Source organism: Abrus precatorius, unplaced genomic scaffold (assembly GCF_003935025.1).
Source record: "Abrus precatorius isolate BTA unplaced genomic scaffold, Abrus_2018 Scaffold6, whole genome shotgun sequence".
NCBI lineage: Eukaryota > Viridiplantae > Streptophyta > Magnoliopsida > Fabales > Fabaceae > Abrus > Abrus precatorius.
In genome coordinates this window covers 5,907,857-5,922,365 of record NW_020874406.1, presented here as the reverse complement: position 1 = coordinate 5,922,365, position 14,509 = coordinate 5,907,857, and positions in this window count along the sequence as shown.

The following is a 14,509-nucleotide window of genomic DNA, read 5'->3' as shown; positions in this document are numbered from 1 at the left end:
CTGATGGTTGGGAAAAAGGGTGACCTTTCATCAACCTGAGTCCTTGTGTTTTATAAAAAAGGGTTGTGGTACAGACATTATGTATGCTTTTGCTTTCCACCGAGGGGTATATTTTGCTTAAAGCTCAAGTGTTCAGTGTTCTTTGAGATATTGAGGTACATTTATTTTTGCTGTTACCCTCTTTGTCTTTTTATCTTTGCTTGTGGATTTGGAGAATCCAATTGAGTGGGAAGATTCTTTATCGGCCCAATCTGAATTGAGTACCGAATCAGTCGGAGAGATTAATGGGGAAAAAAATAAACCAAGCTTTTGATGAGGTTGAAGCCGAAAGGGTAAGAGATATATCGAAGAAACTTGATGCCGAAATATGTGCTAATCCGGGTAAAATGGTGAGGGATTCAGGCGACTAAGCGGAAACACCTATTACCAAAGAGGTGAACTCTGAGTCAGATGAATCACTCTCCAACGCGAGTCCTGTAAGGGAAAGACCAAAGTTCGTACCGTGTACTATTCCCAAATATGAGTGGGTGGATGGAGAAGTGACCGCTAAATCTCACGCTTCCAGCAAGGGGGAGACTTCAAAATTTTGTAGATTCATATAGGATAGTGTTATGGGACGATTTATATCCCTACCCAATAAACATAAAGGTTTGCCAAGGATATGGGTCAACCAACCCTGACCTTGTATTTTTAGGTGAGGATACCGGAATGGGCGGTGCCTTCTTTGTATATTAGTGTATTTTCTGAGAACTGGGCATAGTGCTTCCATTTGATGATTTTCAAATGGGTGTTCTGAGGGTGTTGAATGTGGCATCGACCCAGTTGCATCGAATGGGTTGGCGGCAATGCAAGCATGCCAAATTCTCTGTAAATACGATTATATAGAATCCAGTGTAAGTCTTTTTCTTCATTTCTTTTGTACTCGTCCTTCAAATAAGGTGAGATGGGTTTTTTTAATAATGCCAGCCAAATTGCCATTGTTCAAACCTTATACCTATTCGCTCAAGGGTTTTAAGACCGACTACTTCAAGGTGGAAGTGGACCTTGTAGTCAGCAAAAAATATTTTTATGATAATGAAGATAAACCCGTCTTCCCTTTCCATTGGACCCAAGTACCTTGTTGATATGATGTGTACCCAAAGGAGATGCTGACCCTAGAGGAATTTCGGCGTTAAATTTTCTGAAGTCTCTTCCCCGAGAACTCCTTGGCTGGGCAATTATCCTTTTGCCGAAATCTCCTAAGCCTTGCTTAGACTTAGAGGGTATGCTTAATTTCCTTTGTTTTTGTTTTGTTGGCTAAGTTTTATTGATTTGACTTCTTATTTATGGTGCAAGTATAATGGCACAAAGCGGGTATGGTTTGAGCTACCGACAAGCGTTGTGGTGATGAGCACCTGAGGGGGTTTCAACTGAACAGCACCAAGATCCTCAAATAGACCAAATACCAGTGTTAGCTGAAGCGCACCCTTCTCCATAGGACCTTCCCCTTGCCGAAGGGCACTTGAAGAAAAGAAAAGACAAAGATAAGGGGAAAGAGTCTGAGAAGGATCATAGGAAAAAACACGCCCGCACTGAGCCCCCCAAGCACATTACCTCCGAGCCAAGTAGTTCCTTTGTGTTCCATTTTGACCTGATGAAGGACTTCTTTAACGAGAAGTTGTTGAGTTATGGCGAGGTGGCCGACGATGTTGAAGCTAACACTTGTGCTCCTTATCAAGCTCGGCCTATTCCTATCAAAGAGGTTGATGTCCCAGTTGACAATGTTGTGGAGGATCATGACTGAAGGGGTTAGAATAAATGAGCTATGCTAAAGGGAGGGGGTTTCATTTTTACTTTTTTGTAATCCTTAGGCCGATAGTGCCTATTTTTTGTAATACTTTTGACCATTTTGGGGTTTTTATTAATTCAATATACACGTTTTATTTGTATACTTGCTTGTGTTCGATAATTTTAAAAGATGAGGCTAAAAAATAGATAAGTTAAACCGATGAGTAACCATAAAATGCATTGATAATTTAATGTTTTCAATGCGACTAAGGTATACAGTAATAGATGTTCTTTATTAATTTAGCAATAACTATGTTGATACTTAACCCAAATAAATAGTTACATATTAACCAAATTGATTATACGGGTTGTATGTAGCTAATCATGCTATTTTAATTCGAGCGATGTAACTTCTTAGATTCTGCCTGGTCACCCTTAACCGAATAAGTTATACAGTAATCATGGTATGTTTGACGAGCCAAATACTTGCAATGATATTATTATTCAACTTTAGCTGAGTGGAGTGTTCGGGAGGGAGTATTTGATTTAGTCTTAGCCGAATGAAGTACTTGGAAGGGAATATGATTCAACCTTAGCTGAGTGAAGTATGCGAGAAGGAATGATTCAACCTTAGCCGAGTGAGGTACTCGGGAGGGAATAATTTGTAATAGCAAATAAGAACACACTCTAAGTAAAGTAGTCTTTATTGATTGAGTACCTCATTAAAAACCTTCTCAGGAAAACCTCTTTTCATGTTCTTTTAAGAGGACAAAACCCGAGTGAGGAAAAAAGTGCACTGAGTTTACAAATTACATTTGCTAGCTGAAATAATGCTTGAGATGTAATACGTTCTAGGTCCTTGGTATAGCTTTACCCTGGAGAGTCTCAAGCTTATAAGATCTGTTGTTTAAGCTTGTTGTTACCCGAAAGGGTCTATCCCAGTTGGTAGCAAGCTTTTCTTCTCGTCGTTCAAGCGCGCTTCACTGGTTGCCCTCTATACTAGATCTCCAGTCTGAAACTGTCTCGGTCTGAGTTTTGAATTATACTTCCGCGATATCATCCTTCTGCTTGCTTCAGTCATGATAATAGCCTAGTCTCAGACTTTGTCTATAACATCCAAGTTGGTGGTTAGAGAGATAGAATTCGCTTCTTTTTCAAAGTGTTGTTGCTGAAACGTAGGTTCAGCAATCTCAACTAGGACCATGGCGTCGGTTCCATAAGTTAACCGAAAAGGAGTTTCTTTTGTAGTGGTTTGGGGAGTGCACTAATATGCCCAAAGGATTTCAGGTAGCTTTTTGGCCCATTCTCCTTTTGTTGAGCCTAAGCATCTTTTAAGTTCGTGAAGAATAATCTTGTTTGCTGCTTCAGCCTGGCCATTACTTTGAGGGTGCTCGACCGAAGTGACTTGGTGTTCTATTTTAAGTCTTTCTAGAAACTCATTGAAGTCTCGATCTGTAAATTAGAGGCCGTTATCGGTGACTAAGGCATTTGGTATGTCGAAATGTGTAATGATATTCTTCTAAGTGAACTTTTGAACATTGTTGGCCGTGATAGTAGCGAGAGGTTCAGTTTCAATCCACTTGGTAAAATAGTTAACAACGAGGAGAAGGAACTTGCTGTAACATCCCAATTCTAGTTTACTCGTCATGGATTGTTTGTTGTTATTTAGTGACTCTTCACTTCATTTCTTTTACTCTAATTTAGTTCTTGTTACGTATTAAAGTATTTTCTGAGATTGATTGATTTTTAGTTCATATTTTTTTTTGTATTGATTGTCCAATTGGCTTGTGTTTCTTGCTTGCATATTTTTTTTTTTTGTGCAATGATGTGATAATGTTTGATGTACTTTCTATATACATATGTCTTCATGGTCATGTAGTGGAATATTTTGAAAATCCTAAGATAGCAAGACAAACCCTAGATGAAATTGTCCTTTGATTAAAATAAGTGAACCCCGCTTTATTATTATTGTTGTTGCTATTATTATTCTCCTAATTCATTTTATTTGTTTATATTGTATTTTTTTCTTACTTGAGAAAGGAGTTGCATGTGTGACTTTTTGCATTCTCTAACCGTTATTAATGACTCTCTCTCTACCATTAAATACCCACTTAACCCTAGTCATAATCTACTTAAGCCTTTTCATTTTCCCCTGTCATCATGCGCAGCAAATTAACCCTTTATTTTATTATGAAATAACTCCTCTTCACTTTGTGCACCACTTGAAGCAAAAGGAGCCCAAGAGACACCTTGCCTATTTAAACCTTTCTCTTTTAAATATGGTAACCGAATTTTCATTAATGCTTGAGAGAGGGAGAGAAAATCAGCCTTAATAACATAGATTCAAACCATTAATATTGTAATTAATGCAAATTTTTGTTTTCCCAGTTACCTCATTTATGAGCAGCAGTCCCACCATAAGTCACCACAATTCACGTGGCAATTATTTGAAAATTCCCTCTTAATTGTGCTGCCGAAAATTTCATTAATGTTCAAAAGAAAGAGACTGGCCTTAACCACCAGAATTTAAGCCCTTATTCCTTCTCTTTGAATACATACTCTTCGTATTCCTAAGCACCAATTATGGCTGACCGTTCACCATAATTTTACATTAACTCGTGGTCATTTAATGAGACAATCCCTAGTAAGTGTGCCTTGATTACACTTGATCGAGAAACCCCTCCTTACCCCATTTAAATAGTCACTAAGACCATTTAATTTGCCTCCCACCTACATTTAAATCCCAAGGGAATATGAACGGACAGACGCTTCATTCCCTCCTCAAACGACCCAAACAGCCAGCCTGCATTTAATGGGCAACCCAATCAACATTTGAATTTATCACCTGAAGCATTTAATTCTAGAAACCGTGCCCACATTTAATTACATATTCCCACTTTCTATTTTGCTGCATTTATTACTCATTATGGAGACGTTTTGCATGCACATGACTCTAAGGGAAGCGCCACCTTTCACAAGTAAACCAAGGGTCACACCCATTCAAATGTTTGGAAGATGGAAGAAGAAAAGACACGTGCCTAACCTGACTCTCCATATGTGGTTTCTTGACCATCACGTCCCTTGAAACGAAAGGACCTTACATGCAACTCATGGTTTACACTCACAATATAAGCTTTCCTTGCCCTCATGCGCCCTTTTCTTCTTTTTCTTCAAACTCTCCCTTCCTCACTGCAACCGACCAAGGAAGAACAAAGAACTGACCCATTCACTCTCACCCTTGCCTCTCTTTCTCTCTCGTGAACGTCTCATCAACACCTCACCTTTCTAAGGGAACCACGCGGACATGAAGAACCCATCTTCACGGCCTACTCTTTGTGGGTGAGCTGTTGCAAACGACAAGGAAAAACTTTCAACCTCCTTCTCATTCTCATTTTCAACAAGGTAAAGGGTGTCCTTATATGCGTGTGAATGTGTGTGCTTGGACGTATATTATTGAATATTGTATGTGTTTTCTTCTTCCTCACCTTCGTATCTGATCTTCGTTAAAAAGTTCACATGCAATTGGTTTTCTTTCATCTCTCAACCGTTTCACTTGAATAATACCGTAAAGATGAGATTTTGTGACTTGCATGAGCGCAATTATGAATGAATCTGTATTTGCATGTTACTGGTTTCTTGCTATTTTCATGATCCTTGATTGTTCTTGCTTTTTGATTGAGTAAAAAAGTGACTTTGAAGTAATGCGTTGTTGCATGTTACATTTTTGTGAAGTTCACTTATTTTCTTCGCGATTTTCATTGTTCTACTCCATCTCATGCTATTCTTCTTACAAAACCACTTATTTTCCTTCTATCCATGTCTTTCTGAGTAAGAATCGAAGGAAGAACTTATCTTTTTTTTTTTTTTTACTTTACTGAGAGTAAATGAACCACTTTCCTTTAAAACTCAAATTTTCATCACTGATTTTGAATTGTGAACAATTTGTTTTACCATTCAGCTCTGATTTTGATTAACTATTAGTTTAAAAATTAAAATGCATGTAAAGTTAAGCTAGCGACTGTTCTGTGTAACGCTTTCAATAATCTTCATTTAGAAAATGTACTTTGTATTATGATATTTCACAAGAGCTGTTGTATTTAATTCCATTCCCTTTCTTTTCTCTTTTTGTTCCTTAAACTGTGTGTGTATATGATTGTTCTTTTTTTAACGTGTTTCTGATATGTCCGGGAGTGTGATTCAAATTCTGTGATGTATAATATTTTCTTTGAGACTTGAATGTACAATCCGAAAATGATAGTGTTGGGTGATTACTAATATCAAAAGTGGACGTTACCATATAATTATTCATATGCATGAACTGAAGGAGAGTCAAGGTCACAGTTTGGCACAGCTGAGGAATGTGGAGTGTTCAGGTTCAAGGGAAGGACTTTGGGGGTAATGAACGGGGGTTGCCCCAATAGCGTGGAATAACTCACCGTGGCTAGGACACGTCGCCATCAAACCTTCACTAATCCTTACGCGAGCAAACATTGCCAAGGATCGTACGTGGTAGAACTCATTCCTGAGGAACAAAGATGAATTGAACAGAAGAGTATCCTTATGTATATATGTATCCTGTGTGCTTGTAGAGAATGAGGGTCTCTGATCACCTTTACTGGAGGAACGTTGGAAATTTGAGGAAGTAATGATTGCATGAGAGGCATACATTTCATTTATGATTTTGTTTGACCTTATTGTTTGTGTTGAGTTTGATTGTATGAAATTTGGATATGGATTCTAAAATTAAGTGTTTCTTTAAATTCTAATTCTCTTATTCATTTGAATTTTTCTTATTTAATTTGATTATTGGCAAATCTCTATGTTGGACTCACCCTTTCTGTTGTGTCTCTCTTGTGTTATATTTTCCTGTATGTTGCATGACTGTATGATAGATGGATCCTCAGCAAGCGATGATTTGGGGAGCAGATTCCGGAGGGAGGGAGGGAGGGAGGTATGGACGTACGATCTAGTGACGCGTCGTCTCGTGTACAAGGGAATGATCACTCTAAATTTGGGACTTATCGCTGAGGATGGTTAGAAACCCTACTGGAGTGACTAATTTTTTGTTGACATTTATGTACCCTTGCCATCTGAGAAAAGTATTATCATCCACCCACCTTCTCCATCTTCACCAAACCAAACGTCACCTCCTAAGTTTTACGAAACCCTTGACAAAGGTAAAGCCCCTATGAGCCTTGAACCCCTCCTACTTCTTGCCCTGGTTCTTCTTCTGCACCAGAATGGAAAGACATTGAAGTCGTTGAGTGTTCCATTCAACTTGTACCTCGCTGTTTATTGAGGATCCCTGCACCTTCTTCTAGTGAAGCTGGACCTTTTACACGATGCCCTTCAACACCACCTCTACTCACTTCACGCTCACCACCACCTACTATTGGTTGGATTGATAGCAACTCAGATGACTTACTGCCTTCTCCCCGTTCTCAGCCAGCAAATGACTCGCCTGACTCTGATGGAATGGAATCAGATCCCAACAAAGATTGTCTTGCATTAGAATTCTATGTGTATGCTATTTTGTGTAGTCATGGGTTGACATTGCTCCTAGGAGTTTGTTTTTGTTCATTTTGAGATACTACACTTTTAAGGGTTTTATTTTGCTGGTATACTTACCTTGGATAATTTGATTTGGATGATTCGTTTGTTCTTTTCTAATACAATTTCCCGTTCATACTTCTCAATTCAGTTTTTAAAGTTATGTTATATTAATATGCATATTTTACTGTTTGATATGAAACTATATTATGAATGTTTAGAATGAGAATGGATGTGATGAGTACTCATCGAAATAATGAATAGTTCAACACTTGATGATGATGTATCCCCACAATTTAATTGGGTAGATTGAAATTATGGTGTTAAATTGTACAGGAGAATAATTATGTTATGATTTCTCTTGAAATGTGCCAATGATTAAACGATGAGACATGGAAACTTGAAGGTGATTCCTTTATGATGATGTTCAGAAATATTGAATGAATATGCTATACTGATAATTGGATTAACTTCATGTACATATGCATGTTGGCGCTTTATGTCATAGAGATTTCTACTTTGATGTGGTAAGATAAAGCCTAGCGAAAATTAGGTGTTACACTTGCATTATCCTTTGGCCAAAGGAAATGGGCCCAGCAAGTCCATTTCCTATATAGCAAAAGGCCAAGGTGAGGCAATGAAGTGTAGACTCTCTGCAGACTAATGTATGAGTAGGCCGTGTTGCTGACATGGAATACATTTTTTAATAAAAAGGTCACACTCTTTAACCAGGGTCAGCCAATAATGCCCTGCTCTTAGCACCTTTGCTGCCATTGTTTGCCCTTCCGAGTGGGTTCAACAGATGCCCTCATGGATTTTCCTCATGATGTAATTAGCCTGCTTTTCATCGAGACACTTCAACAGTGGGATGGAGATCCCTCTTTTATACAATTATCCACCAACGAGGGTATATTTTGTTGCCCGAATCCTAAGGCGTTTGGTTTGGTCCGGATCATCTAGGAGTTTATTGTTGACTAGATATTGGGCAATGTCTGTCATCCAATTCTGGGATGCATCTTCGATTTTCATGCATTCATGTCCCAAAATACTCAGCTTGTTGGATCATGCTTGGGAGTTGTCCCAGCTTCTAATGACTAGCCAATTTGGCAAGCCTATCAGCTTATTCATTTAGATCTCACAGGATGTGGCAGACATGTACCTCATTAAATTCGTCATGTAGGCTTTTAAAATCTTGATAATACTTCAACATGGTAGGGTCTTTGACTTGATAAGTGTCGTTAACCTGCTTGGCAACTACCTGAGAGTCGCTCCAACATGTGATTCTTCTGACCCTATCTCTTTTGCTAACCTGAGTTCGGCAAGTAGTGCCTCGTATTCGGCCTGATTGTTGGAAGCCTTGAAGTCGAATCGTATTAATTGTTCTAATGTCACCTTTTTGGTCCTTCTAAGATGACCCCCGCTCCACTTCCATGAAGTTTTGATGATTCGTCCACATGTGAGTTCCATATGTCGGTGACGGGCATGATCTAAGGATGAAATTCGTTAAGAAATTCAATAAAGACTTGGGCTTTAACAGGTCCTCGTACTTCAAAACAAATGTCGTACTGAGATAACTCAATCGCCCATGACATCATACGTTTGGCCAGTTCTGGCTTACGCAGTACCTTTGCAATTGGACAATCTGTATGTACCACGATTCGGTGACACTGGAAATAATGTCTCAATCGTCGTGCTGTGTGGACCAACGCCAAGACTACTTTTTCCATTAATTGATATCGGGTCTCAGCATCATGTAGTGTTCGACTGATGAAATATACCAGCATCATGCAGTGTTCTGGTGTCTCTTGTAGGAGGACCAAGTTAATGGTGTTGTCCGACACCGCAAGATAGCCTATCATGTCTAAATTAGGTTTAAGCTTGGTTAGGATGGGTGGCGCTGCTAAGATGGTCTTAAATTGTCTAAAGGCAGTTTCATATTCTTCGAACCATTTGAATTTTTGTGCCTTCCTAAGAAGCTCTGCGAATGGTCATGACTTCTCTGCTATCTTAGGAAGAAACAGAGACAGCGTAACTATTCGGCCAGTCAACCGTTGTACTTCTTTGACATTATTAGGGATGCGCATATCGAGGACCGCTTGACCTTTATCCGAGTTCGCCTGAATCGCTCTTTCTAAGAGCATAAATCCCATGAATTTACCTTCAGATACGTCGAATGTACACTTGTCAGGGTTAAAATGCATTCTATGTCGTCTTGCTTTCGAAAAGACATCGGTCAGATTTGCTATATGCTCATAAATTGATGTAGATTTGACGACTGTGTCATCCATATATACTTCCATGCATCTCCTGAGCTGCTTAGTGAAAATTTTATTCGTTAGCCTTTGGTATGTTGCACTTGCATTTTTTAAATCGAAAGGCAAGACCCTATAGCAAAAATTAGCCGACTTAGTGATGAAGGTTGTTTTCTCTTCGTCCGGCAGATACATCCTAATTTGATTGTATCCGAAATAGGCGTCAAGGAAACTGAGAAATCTGTGTCTCACTCCTCCGTCTACCAAAGCATCAATATTAGGCAGGGCGTAGGCATCTTTGAGGCATGCTTTGTTCATGTTCGTGAAGTCTGTGCACATCCTCCACTTCCCATTCATTTTTTTTACCATGACTATGTTAGCCAACCAAGTTGAATATTGCACCTCTCGGATAAATCCTGTCATTAAAAGCTTATCAATTTCCTCTCAAAGTGCGTAGGCCCGCTCTCCTCTAATTTTTCTCTTTTTTTGGACAACTAGCTTGGCTCCTTTATAGAGTGACAAGCGGTGAGATAAGAAACTTGGATCTATTCCAAGCATATCTGTTGTTGTCCATGCGAATAATTCAACATGGTTGAGGAGTACTTTTCAAATTGCTTGTTGTTCATCTTGAGATAAACCAGCTCCTAGGTAAGTGACCTGATCGGGCATTCTTTCTAACTGAAAAGTTTTCTTTTCTTCATTAGGCTCAACCCAAAACCCTTCATCCACTCTTGGATCGAGTTCCAAATCATGGGAGCCTGCTTCTAAATTAGGAGAAATTATGTTGACATCTCGACTAGGATTGGTCAAAGGTCTCAGGCATAGGCTTGCAAAATAACATTCCATGGCGAGCTTCTGGTCGACGATTATTCTTCCTCTGTTCGAGGGGAACTTCATGGTTAGGTGAGGAGTGGATACGATGGCTTTTAGCTTGAAGGGTGTCTCAACAATATGTTATATGAAGTACTTGCATGAACCACTAGATATGTTACTTTAACGCGCCTTCCTTCTCGTTAAGAATCGAACAGGGTGTATAGGTTAATGCATCCTTGGGTCTCCACTCGTTCCCCCAAAAATCTGACAAGCGGTTCATGATATTCTTTTAACTCCTCTTCGGGGATACCCAACTATTTGAAAGTATTCCAGTACAAGATGTTAGCCAAGCTTCCTTGGTCAATTAGAGTTTTCCAGACAGTGCAGTTGTGAATATCAATGCTTATGACCGTAGGGTCATCTTGTATAGGGTCTACCTCTTAGAAATCCCGATCTGTGAATGTTATGGGTGGGATCCGGACTCCACTTCCCACCGAGATATTATTCACTGACCAAACTTGCCGTAAATGTCTTTTCCGAGCCAAGTTTGTGGATCCGCCCTCGGCAAACCCTCATGTGATGGTGTTAATAATACGACATGATTGATTTTCCCATTCATCACGGTGTTCTTGAGGCCATTCTCTTGATCTACTACGGTGTCATTCTCTTCTGTCATTACGCCAGCTCGGTTGTTCAACCCATTGACCTTTCCCTCTCTGTCCGCCTAGTTACAAAGTCTTGAAGGTGTTCGCTTTTATCAAGTCTTTGATGTAGTCCTTAAGGGCTGTGCATTTTTGGTGGTGTGCCCCTAATTCTGATGATATTGGCATGACTTGGATTTGTCTTCCTGAGGGGGGTATTTGCACTCTTAGGGATCTTCAATATTTCTGTTGCCAATGCTTGTTTAATTACTATAGACTGATTAGTATTCAATGTTCTGTAACTTGAATACCTGGGCCCTCTCAGTAGTCGTTCTGCTCCGATCTTTCAATCTTTATTTTCTTTTTAGTTCTTGGGATGTTCGCTTCCATCAGATTCTCTTTGACCAGGGCCTTGCTCTATTCGAGCTTGGCTACGCAACTTGGCCAGCACTTCCGTCTGCAAGTACTTGGCTGCGCAATTCATCTAAATTAGCAGGAGGCTTTTTACAAATGTTGTTAATGAATGGTCCCAGTCTAAGCGCTGTTGTGAGGTGGTGCATAGCAACTGCCGGATCTAGGTTCCAGATAGAAAGGGCCACTTTTCCAAATCGTTCCAAGAAAGTTCTAAGTGTTTCCTTCTTTTCCTGATGAATGTTGATCAAAGCCATTGAGATCAACTGATGAGGACGACTAGCAGCAAACTGTAGATTGAAGCGAGCAATCAGCGTTACAAATGAGTCAATAGACGCTGGCAGTAGCTTGGTGAACCAGTTCAGGGCGGGCCCTCGAAGCAATGTCGGGAATATCCGGCATAGTAAAGCATCATCATCTATGTATAAGCCGACTTGAGTAGTGAAGATATCGACGTGTTCCTCCACATCAGAACTTTCATCATATTTTTCCAGCGTTATTCCCTTCCAAATATCTGGTAATTTTGTTTCCAAAATCGATTGGGGAAAAGGACTACGACCTGAGATTCCATCTTGTCTAACCGAGGGGCTAGTCCTTGTTTGTTGAACTGTTTTTGACTTCTCTTGCAAGGCTAATGACTCCTTATGTTCCTAAACAAGAGTGGTAACTTGAGAAGGAATGTAGGTCCTGATTTCACTTCTCAAGTTAGCATTCTCTCTTCGCAGGGTCGACAGCTCGAGAGCATCCTTTTCTTGGAGACATTGCATCTCAATCATTTCTGCCTTCAGCTACATTACTACTAAGGAGAGGTCCTCGTCCTCTCCTTTTTCAAGGAGAACTTTCAGCATGAGCGGATTCTACACATGTTCTTCGTGTTGTCATGGCATTCCCTATGGCTGGCTGGGGCCTTCTTGTTGTCTCCTAGTTAGTACCATATCTTCTTGAAATTGAGGCAAATCGTGCTCCACGGTGGGCGCCAAAATATTCCTGTTAAGGATACACTTAGCTTTCGTAGTCTCTCTTCTCGTCCTCTGATGTGACATCCTTGTGGAATATGCTAGATTCTTCTCTACTATGATGCGGGGGGAAGAGGGTACCTGCAAAGACACTCTGATAGTAAAGTCAATATTTGGTATAGGGTAATAAATGTTATTTAATATCAGAAGTCAATCCTTTGTCTGTACTTCTTACTTTCCTTTTATAGACAAAATATTAGGTTAATGGACTTCATGACTCAACCATGTCTTAGTCTTTTGATTACTTAGGTAATTGGCCTTTTTCTTATTGATTATCAATTATTAATCTTTAATTATTTTATTTTGACATGATTAAAGAGGTGTTCGTTTCGAGGTTAGATTGAAAGTGCATGGGTACCTTTCGTCCTAGTTTTAGGCCAAATAGATATTCAGTTTCCCTTTTCTATGGTGATGACCGAAGTGTTTTATCCAGTACATGTTTTTTTTTAATCTATTAACAAATCTAATATAATTACTTGTTTAAATTTCAACGTTAATGGATCCTTCCCCGAGAATCTCAGGGTTCGATTAAGGGTAAGGAAATGTTACCAAACCATTCTTTAGCAGCACACTTTATCAGTTAAAATTTATAAAAATAAAAATAAAAATTATGGAAATTTCACTTCTAACTTAGCAAACCTCACTTATAATTTTATAGTTTTCAAATATTTTCAATTAATCATAAAGAATGTGTTAGGAAAATGCGTTACCGTCACTCCTCTTGAGCGCATATTGTTTTTGAGGCATTTCTCATCGTCATAGTAGACATCTAAAAAACATTTTTACCTAAAACTCATTTTAATCTGTATTATTATTTCTACTTTTACTGATAAGCTTGAAGGGGCAACGAAGAAAACACATTTGATTCTCTCTGAACTCTCTCATTTAGAAGCAACAACGAAATAAAACAGGTAGAAAACTATGGTATTTTAAACTACAATCAATCAAACCTGCATATGAAGATCACATCCCTCAAAACCAAAAATAAATCACAGAAACTGGGAATACTCTATCTTCTATCATTTATAAATCACATAATTGTTAATCAGAATTTATAATTTCATAAAATAAGCATACCTGATACCCCAAACTTCTCAATACCTTCAAACGGTCTATTCTAATTTTAATCAACCTTTCAAAAAAAGTTTTTAGTATTTAATCTTTCTTTACAACCTTTCAACGTTTTCTATTTGCTTAAACCTTTCAAAAATATTTTTCTTTCAAAATACACCCTCAATGCACAAGAGGAATCGTAGGAGCGAGATTAAAATCTATGGGGCTGTTATTTTGAAACCTCTTTTCGCTCAATTTTATCTTTTTTAATAGAAATATCAATAAAATGAAATTTTAATTTTTTGCACATTTTAAAATACTGTTTTTATAGATGCCATGGGTGTTAACCCCTTTCTCACACATAATTAGACTCATGAACTTACATCCTCAATGTGCAAACCATTTTATTTATTTTTAAGATTTCATTCCCTCTATTTTTTTCTCGATATTATATCTGATTTGTCGTTCTTTTCTTTTTCTTCCGTTACAGCCCTGTCTGGGATAATGCCCTACATTGATTAGTTCATTCTTTATATAAGCTATAGTTTTAGGCCTCCAATTCTTTGTAAGGTTCATTAGATGGACTAGTTGAATCTTTATCAAAAAATTTCTTTTATTGCTAATAAGTTCACTAATGAATTCAAATAGGTTCATAAAACTCATTTAAGTTGTTAAATTGTTATAAATATTAACTATTAAATTAAATAAATAATATTATTATTGACAGGAGTTATGTTTTGTGGAAGACATCAATTTACTGCAAGATGACAAAGCACAGTATGCATCCTCACAAGGAGAGACGCCCATATTATATATAATGTCCAATGATAACTTAAAACAAAATTGTTGTAACAAAAAAAATTTAATAATATTCAATTATATATCACATATTTTAATAATTAAATTTATAGAAGTCACTCCCAAAAATCCTGTTAAACGTACCAAATTTATCTTTTTAATCATAATTAGGCCCACTTTCAAAATCTTTGGTACACTAATTTAATGA